This window comes from Gymnoscopelus braueri, assembly GCF_963280865.1.
Source record: "Gymnoscopelus braueri genome assembly, chromosome: 16".
NCBI lineage: Eukaryota > Metazoa > Chordata > Actinopteri > Myctophiformes > Myctophidae > Gymnoscopelus > Gymnoscopelus braueri.
The window spans coordinates 50,224,729-50,232,109 of record NC_137616.1 but is presented as its reverse complement, the minus strand read 5'-3'; the positions used below and the strand labels follow the sequence as shown (position 1 = coordinate 50,232,109).

At 44.3% G+C, this 7,381-nt stretch overlaps 1 protein-coding gene across 1 annotated transcript in view; it reads right to left on the bottom strand.

Annotated features, from left to right (window-relative positions):
- LOC308103070 (uncharacterized protein) overlaps positions 1 to 7,381 on the bottom strand; it is a gene marked incomplete at its 3' end in the record, with an annotated part of 28,647 nt that overhangs the window by 4,323 nt on the left and 16,943 nt on the right. The gene's annotated exons all lie outside the window — the stretch shown is intronic.

The following is a 7,381-nucleotide window of genomic DNA, read 5'->3' as shown; positions in this document are numbered from 1 at the left end:
ATGCCGCCGCATCCCAGCTCCTCAAGACCGGCCAGTTCCCTGGAGCAGAAAAGAACTTCGCCCGCCTGACATCGCGAGAAGGTTCTTCCCTCTCCAGGGCGGCCAGTGCCAATGCCAACCTTTCAGGAGACTTCACAACAGCTGAGCTCAGAGAGGCCATTTGCCAACAAACAACCTACCGGAGACAACATCAAGGAAGTATGGGTATCCAGATGACATGGCCATTATGCTACGACGACCACTCTGCAAGGCGATGGAAGGTGGTCACAACCAGGACACGGGCATCTTGGTTACTTACCTCCGCAGGTGGCGCCTGCAGCACAGCACAGGCAAGATGGTGTTGGTGGCCACCTCAACAACAGAGAAGCAAAAAGGGAAATGAATGTGTTTGTTGACAGCAAGTGCCTGGAGTTCCAACAAGCCCCAAAGTACCTCGGGTACACTTGGATAGAACACTGTCCTTCAATCAACACCTTGAAGACGTGAGGGCCAAGGTGACACTGGTATCTCACTGGTACGACCTGGGGAGCTTCAGCCAATACACTACCAATTCCCACTCAAGCCCTGGTCTTCTCTGCAGCTGAATACTGTGCCCCAGCCTGATGTCGGAGCCCACATGTCAAAAAGGTATACACCATAATCAACAACTCACTCCGAATCTTAACCTACTGCCTGAAGCCCACTCCTGTGTCCTACCTGCCAGTCCTTGCAGGAATTGCCCCGGCCGGTTTCCGACGAGAGGCTGCTACCATCAAGCTAGCAAGGAAAGCTCAGATACATGACTGGCATATCCTGCACAACACTACAGTGGAAACAGAGCCTCCAAACAGACTCAAGTTCCACCAACCTTACAACAAGGCGGCACAAGAGATGCTCCGCTCCATCCCGGAGGACTTGTCCACAAGTGCATGGCTGGAGGCATCCTGGAAGCAGGAGTGGGGGTCTGCTGGGCCTTCCCGTATCCACCGCTACATCTGGGACCCGGGAGATGGTGTTGAAGGAGAGGACCTACCACGCCGGCAATGGACCCTACTGAACCACCTGCGCAATGGAGTTGGCTGCTTCAAATCAGCTATGAAGAAGTGGGGCCTGGCAGACAGTGCAGCATGTGAGTGCGGCGAGCCTGAGCAGTCTGCCGAACACATAATTAACACCTGCCCCCTGTACAGACCACCTTCGGAGGCCGGCCTCTTCCAATTGGGACCAGAGACGAGGGCGTGGCTACACGATACTGAGTTGGACATTTGAGGATGATACACGAAAGAAGAAGAAGACAAACCCGTTGTAACTTCAAACTCACCCATTTCGGATGCTGTCAATGCACTGAATGGGACATTATAAGTTTAATCAGACTATTGATTGGTGAGATACTGACCTACCGACGTAGGTGTTTTGTATAAAGTATAGTTTTGGACCGCGAGGGAGGCGTGCCGTCTCAAGCAAACTTGAGCCACAAGAGGCACCACTGAGTTGCCGTGCCGAAAGTTACGAAGTTTGCTTGAGCCGACTCAGCGCCGTCCAAGTTATGAACCGATAAACACAGAATTTTTGAACCCGGATTTAAACAAACAATGTCTCGGTGGAGACTCTTCTTTCCCACCGAAAAAAAATCTACAAAACATTGAAACCGCGATCGTCCGTTTTGTAGTTATCGGCAGTTGAATATAACTCGTTTTCACCAAAAACGCAATCTGGGGAAATAAATCTGAGACTAGAAAAAGTGCTCCTCGGAGCACAGGTCTCCGCCAGGTCAGGTAGGCTATTGTGGGCCTCCTGGTGGCGCTATAATAGGCCGACGTGAAAAGGGTGCCATATCTTCTTAGGCCTTGCACGACAATCGGACACTGACTGCATTCATGATTTGAGGCATTTTGTTAAAAACATTCGTTTCACTAACTTAGATTTGCTGGTGGCGCTATAACAGGCCAATGTTAAAAGGGTGGCATTTGTTCCTCAACATAGTGTGAATGTGCGTGCAAAGTTTGACCGCAATCGGACGGTGCGTTTATGATTTGCGGAATTTTGTTCAAAACAAGCCAATAATGCAAACTTTAGATGTCAATATTAGCCAATCAGTATGGAATATGAAAAATCAAACACATCCGTCGTGATCACATGACTATAGAGATCATGTGTACCGATTTGCGTGAAATTTGGATAAAATTGGAAGGAGTAGGCTAGTATAAAATAATGTGTTTTACATAAGTCGGCCTCCTGGTGGCGCTATAAAAGGCAGATGTGAAAAAAAGGCAGGGCAAGGGTTTTTCCTTGACCTCTAGGCAGTGCGCTTACAAAGTTTTACACAGATCGGTGAAGTTATAAGTAAAAACACGAATCGGCCTGTTATAGCACCACCATGAGGCTGATTTGACATTTTTCAATTGGCATTTCTTCCTCGGCATAGTGGAAATGTACGTGCAGAATTTCAAGGTAATTGCATGCTGTGTTCATGATTTGAGGAATTTTGTTCAAAACGGAGCACTCCTGCAAACTTTGGAAGCCATTTTTAGCCAATCAGGATGGAATATGAGAAATCTGAAAGACCTGTTTCGTTTAATGACTATAGAGATACTGTGTACCGATTTGCGGGATTTTTGGACAAAATCTGTAGGAGTACTGTCAAACAATATGTTTTGCACAAATCGGCCTCCTGGTGGCGCTATAAAAGACCCATGTGAAAAAATTTGGGCAGAGGTTCTTCTGTGGCATCCAGGGAGTGTGTGTGCACAGTTTCACTGCGAGCAAGCCAACGGTGCCGGAGATTAGCTGTACACAGACAGAATGACACACAGACACACGGACGGACGGACGGACGGACGGACGGACAGACAGGGGGCAAAACATACTCTCTCGCCAGGGCCTTTTGGCCTGGCGGAGACAATAAATGTATTTTTATTAATCTGATAACATTGATGACATTGTACCGGACGGGGTGAAAATGTTATCTGATTCTCGGGTCTATCCTTCTCTGGAAGTCAAGGCATCATTCTTAGGTTGGCAAAGGGCACCCTCTAGCGTAATTTATAAATTATCATTGGCAGTCAAGTGTTGGATTTGAGATGACGTATTACATCCATGGCAGTCAATGTGTTAACCACGATAGATTCATCTATTAACCGTCCTTGGTTCTGCTGACTGATATTGTCCTCCTAATATGTGAGGGAGCCATGTGCCATGAGCCACAGGTGTTTTCAATGGATCTAACATGGTTAAAATAGAGTTTGACGTTACAATGGGTTTGTATAGGAAGGTTGGGTGTGTCCGATAAAATGAATATAAAGTATCTAAATACTGAATCAAGCAACTTAAAAACTGCCTGGGGTGCTCACAAAAGCCTGAGTAGACGTTTAAATGACCCCAAACATGTGAAAGTGAAATATCAATTTAATCATTCAGACCTTTAAAGAAGTGCTTTACGGGCTCAGTTAAGACATATGAGCGCATACATCTGAGAGGATTTTGGGGACCGCAGCGCTGGAATATGAGAGTGAAGTCTCCCAACTTCGGTAGCCTACAGTAGGCTATAGGCCCTATTTAGGGCCACACTGGCTAAACCCACTATTTGAGGATTTAGGAGTGCTTAAGGGGCATTCCTGTGCAAAAGTTGCTATTTTGGAATACCTGCACTACCCGTTACATTATGCGTAGGTGTGGTTCGGGCGTTACAATAATAAAAACAATCACCGTGCCAGATGCCATTGCCTTTAAGAGAAGATTGCACAAGCCATCATCCCCAATGCAACCTTACACTCTCCTCTCTCCCTCTCTGCCAGTATTGCCAGGTCTGTTATTTTATTGTGCTTGATTTTTCTGTAAAGTCGCTTGTAAATAATGGTAGTTGCGGTTGTGACCTTGTAGATTGGCTATTTTCAAATAGCCAACATATATAAATATGCACATTGTTTAATGGCCAACATATATAGGTTTGAAGTGCTCATGTGGCCTATAAAGTCACTTCTTTTGGGGTTGTTGTCACAGACCTGGTTGCTTATTCCTCCCGCAAATTCTGGCAACACTGCTCATGTTCAGACATGAACTCGGCAGCCACACTCGCGCACTGTAACATTGGACACCAAATGCCCAATGTTTACTTCATAGGCTCTAGCCTTTGATTGCCTTTCAATAAAACCATATTTGATAGACATAAGTATCACCTACATGTTACAGATTAGAGATAATTTGTTATAATTGTAATCAGTTCATTATTTCCTGCGTAAACGATGAATAAAACTGTAAGTTGGAGAGCATTGCGCGACGCACAAATTGTCTTCTTTGAATAGACTATCATCTTGTATCCAAAATATGTATTATTATAATTATTTTGAAAATAGCGCGTTGCATTGGGATGTGTTTTGAACTTGCACAGTAGGTTGGCTATTTTCAAATAGCTGATATATAGATAGGGTTAAAGTGGTTAAGCTGATCTTGAAGCTTTTCACTGCCAGACTTATTTCTGGCTGCGTTTGCCCACTGCCAGCAATTTTCGTCTTTTTTTACCTTTTCAACTGGTCACAGAAAATGTATTTCCATTATGATCGCTTGTCCGACCGTTTGTAAAGACAAACGGTATCAGTGTGCGTCGCCCAGACAAAAAACATTCCAACCGCTACTGGCCCTTTGCCTTGTAACATCATGTGAATGTACCATCTCTCGCCAAAAATGCACGCTTTTCTTACCTTTTCAACTGTTCACAGAAAATGTATATCCTTTATGATCACTTGTCCGACCATTTGTAAACCCACAGGGGATCACTGTTCGTCATCCAGAGAAAAAACTATTCCAACCGCGACCGCCCCTTGCCTTGGAAATAGCAAAAAGTCAACTGAAAATACAGCTGTTTTCATGAAAACGCTAAACAGGAAGTGGACAGAGGCGGAAATCTTTGGATGACGTAATTTCCGGATCCGTGTTAGTAGAAAGTGAAGACAATTAACATCCTGATCTCAGAGCACTACTGGGGTCACTGCTGGCAGGCATCATCATCATCATCATCATCATCATCATCATCATCATCATCATCATCATCATCATCATCATCATCATCATCATCATCATCATCATGATGGTGACAGTGATATAGAGTCATAAGGTAGCTCTCCACCAAACAGACGACTACAGATTACTACAGAGAGGCAGTCGAACAAAGTCGGGAGATCAGTCTGAATAGCTGAATGCACCTGAGTGCCGACACCGACAGACGGATACTATGATGCTAAAAATAGCCTATGGCTCTATGTCTTTTTCTACAACAAGCCCGCTGCTATCCGACGGTCGAAAGCCGACCAAGCTTGCTATGTCGGCTTTCGACGCTTAACTACAACTTTCGACCCGACGTGACAGTGTACCCACCGCCCATTCAACAGCAGATTTAACAGTCTACGACCGCCCATTCAAAAGCAGATTTAACGGTGTACCACCGCCCATTCAACAGCAGATTTAACAGTGTACCACCACCCATTCAACAGTAGATTTAACAGTGTACCCACCGCCCATTCAACAGTAGATTTAACAGTGTACCACCACCCATTCAACAGTAGATTTAACAGTGTACCCACCGCCCATTCAACAGTAGATTTAACAGTGTACCACCACCCTTTCAACAGCAGATTTAACTCATTCACTGCCACTGACGTAAAAAACGTAATTTGTCCCGTTTACCAATCCTGCCACTGACGTAAAAAACGTAATTTTTTTTTTTTTTTTAAAAAATAATTTTTTTTTTTTTTTTTTTTTTTTAGTTTTTTTTTCAAATTTGACCCAAAGACCAAGGAGATATGTTTGTTTAAAGATCTACACTCCCATCCACTTCCTTGTTAACTTAAAACTTAAAAATTCTGTATCTCGGCTCCTGAGTACTTTTTTTTTTGAATGAAAAATCTCTGGCAGTGGGCAAACGCGGCCAGCAATAATTGTGGCAGTGAATGAGTTTGTACCCACCTCCCATTCAACAGTAGATTTAACAGTGTACCACCACCCATTGAACAGCAGATTTAACACTGTACCACCACCCATTCAACAGCAGATTTAACACTGTACCCACCTACCATTCAACAGTAGATTTAACAGTGTACCACCACCCATTCAACAGCAGATTTAACACTGTACCACCACCCATTCAACAGCAGATTTAACACTGTACCCACCTACCATTCAACAGTAGATTTAACAGTGTACCACCACCCATTCAACAGCAGATTTAACACTGTACCACCACCCATTCAACAGCAGATTTAACACTGTACCCACCTACCATTCAACAGTAGATTTAACAGTGTACCCACCTACCATTCAACAGTAGATTTAACAGTTTACCACCACCCATTCAACAGCAGATTTAACAGTGTACCCACCGCCCATTAAACAGCAGATTTAACAGTGTACCACCGCCCATTCAACAGTAGATTTAACAGTGTACCACCGCCCATTCAACAGTAGATTTAACAGTGTACCCACCACCCATTCAACAGCAGATTTAACAGTGTACCCACCACCCATTCAACAGTAGATTTAACAGTGTACCCACCACCCATTCAACAGCAGATTTAACAGTGTACCCACCACCCATTCAACAGTAGATTTAACAGTGTACCACCACCCATTCAACAGCAGATTTAACACTGTACCCACCTACCATTCAACAGTAGATTTAACAGTGTACCCACCTACCATTCAACAGTAGATTTAACAGTTTACCACCACCCATTCAACAGCAGATTTAACAGTGTACCCACCGCCCATTAAACAGCAGATTTAACAGTGTACCACCGCCCATTCAACAGTAGATTTAACAGTGTACCACCGCCCATTCAACAGTAGATTTAACAGTGTACCCACCACCCATTCAACAGCAGATTTAACAGTGTACCCACCACCCATTCAACAGTAGATTTAACAGTGTACCCACCACCCATTCAACAGCAGATTTAACAGTGTACCCACCACCCATTCAACAGTAGATTTAACAGTGTACCTACCACCCATTCAACAGTAGATTTAACAGTGTACCACTACCCATTCAACAGTAGATTTAACAGTGTACCACCACCCATTCAACAGCAGATTTAACAGTGTACCCACCACCCATTCAACAGTAGATTTAACAGTGTACCACTACCCATTCAACAGTAGATTTAACAGTGTACCACCACCCATTCAACAGCAGATTTAACAGTGTACCCACCACCCATTCAACAGTAGATTTAACAGTGTACCCACCACCCACTCAACAGTAGATTTAACAGTGTACCACCACCCACTCAACAGTAGATTTAACAGTGTACCCACCTCCCATTCAACAGCAGATTTTCAGCAACAGATGCTTACCACAACACTTACCGCCGCCGACATGGGCGTGTCGGAGAGCTACCTTTACATGTTCAAT